Source organism: Chelonia mydas, chromosome 5, assembly GCF_015237465.2.
Source record: "Chelonia mydas isolate rCheMyd1 chromosome 5, rCheMyd1.pri.v2, whole genome shotgun sequence".
NCBI lineage: Eukaryota > Metazoa > Chordata > Testudines > Cheloniidae > Chelonia > Chelonia mydas.
The window spans coordinates 49,768,182-49,770,666 of NC_051245.2; positions in this window are offsets into that span (position 1 = coordinate 49,768,182).

Below are 2,485 nucleotides of genomic sequence, written 5' to 3' on the forward strand. Positions count from 1 at the left end.
TCATGTCTGTAATCGCATGACCAGAGAGATTGAAGTGTTCTCCAACTGATTTATGAGTGTTATAATTCTTGAGATCTGATTTGTGTCCATTTATTCTTTTACTTAGAGACTGTCCAGTTTGACCAATGTACACGGCCGAGGGGCATTGCTAGCACATGATAACATATATCACATTGGTGGATGTGCAGGTCAACAAGCCTCTGATAGTGTGGCTGATGTTATTAGGCCCTGCGATGGTGTCCCCTGAATAGATATGTGGGCACAGTTGGCAACGGGCTTTGTTGCAAGGATAGGTTCCTGGGTTAGTGGTTCTGTTGTGTGGTAGGTGGTTGCTGGTGAGTATTTGCTTCAGGTTGGGGGGCTGTCTGTAGGCAAGGACTGGCCTGTCTCTCAAGATTTGTGAGAGTGTTGGGTCATCCTTCAGGATAGGTTGTAGATCCTTAATAATGCGTTGGAGGGGTTTTAGTTGGAGGCTAAAGGTGACGGCTAGTGGCGTTCTGTTATTTTCTTTGTTAGGCTTGTCCTGTAGTAGGTGACTTCTGGGAACTCTTCTGACTCTATCAATCTGTTTCTTCACTTCCGCAGATGGGTACTGTAGTTGTAAGAATGCTTGATAGAGATCTTGTAGGTATTTGTCTCTGTCTGAGGGGTTGGAGCAAATGCGGTTGTATCGCAGAGCTTAGCTGTAGACGATGGATCGTGTGGTGTGGTCAGGGTGAAAGCTGGAGGCATGTAGGTAGGAATAGCGGTCAGTAGGTTTCCGGTATAGGGTGCTGTTTATGTGACCATCGTTTATTAGCACTGTAGTGTCCAGGAAGTAGATTTCTTGTGTGGACTGGACCAGGCTGAGGTTGATGGTGGGATGGAAATTGTTGAAATCATGGTGGAATTCCTCAAGGGCTTCTTTTCCATGGGTCCAGATGATGAAGATGTCATCAATATAGCACAAGTAGAGTAGGGGCGTTAGGGGATGAGAGCTGAGGAAGCGTTGTTCTAAGTCAGCCATAAAAATGTTGGCATATTGTGGGGCCATGCGGGTACCCATAGCAGTGCCGCTGATTTGAAGGTATACATTGTCCCCAAATGTAAAATAGTTATGAGTAAGGACCAAGTCACAAAGTTCAGCCACCAGGTTAGCCGTGACATTAATCGGGGATAGTGTTCTTGATGGCTTGTAGTCCATCTTTGTGTGGAATGTTGGTATAGAAGGCTTCTACATCCATAGTGGCCAGGATGGTGTTATCAGGAAGATCACCGATGGATTGTAGTTTCCTCAGGAAGTCAGTGGTGTCTCGAAGGTAGCTGGGAGTGCTGGTAGCATAGGGCCTGAGGAGGGAGTCTACATAGCCAGACAATCCTGCTGTCAGGGTGCCAATGCCTGAGATGATGGGGCACCCAGGATTTCCAGGTTTATGGATCTTGGGTAGTAGATAGAATATCCCAGGTCAGGGTTTCAGGGGTGTGTCTGTGCGGATTTGATCTTATGCTTTTTCACGGAGTTTCTTGAGCCAACACTCTCACAAATCTTGGGAGACAGGCCAGTCCTTGCCTACAGACAGCCCCCCAACCTGAAGCAAATACTCACCAGCAACCACCTACCACACAACAGAACCACTAACCCAGGAACCTATCCTTGCAACAAAGCCCGTTGCCAACTGTGCCCACATATCTATTCAGGGGACACCATCACAGGGCCTAATAACATCAGCCACACTATCAGAGGCTCGTTCACCTGCACATCCACCAGTATGATATGTGCCAGCAATGCCCCTCTGCATGTACATTGGTCAAACTGGACAGTCTCTACGTAAAAGAATAAATGGACATAAATCAGATGTCAAGAATTATAACATTCATAAACCAGTCAGAGAACACTTCAATCTCTCTGGTCACGCAATTACAGACATGAAAGTTGCAATATTACAACAAAAAAAACTTCAAATCCAGACTCCAGCGAGAGACTGTTGAATTGGAATTCATTTGCAAATTGGATACAATTAACTTAGGCTTGAATAGAGACTGGGAGTGGCTAAGTCATTATGCAAGGTAACCTATTTCCCCTTGTTTTTTCCAAACCCCCTCAGACGTTCTTGTTAAACCCTGGATTTGTGCTGGAAATGGCCCACCTTGATTATCATACACATTGTAAGGAGAGTGATCACTTTAGATAAGCTATTACCAGCAGGACAGTGGGGTGAGGGGGAGGTATTTTTTCGTGCTTTGTGTGTATATCAAGATCTTCTACACTTTCCACAGTATGCATCCGATGAAGTGAACTGTAGCTCACAAAAGCTTATGCTCAAATATATTGGTTAGTCTCTAAGGTGCCACAAGTACTCCTTTTCTTTTTCTGAATTTAGATGTCATTTAGAGGAAAAAATGTCTTCAGGATAAACTATTAATTTCCTAAAGAATACAAAGCACTTAATTTTAATGGTGTATTCCTTGATTATGCAATTATAAAAAAAACAAAACAAAACAAATC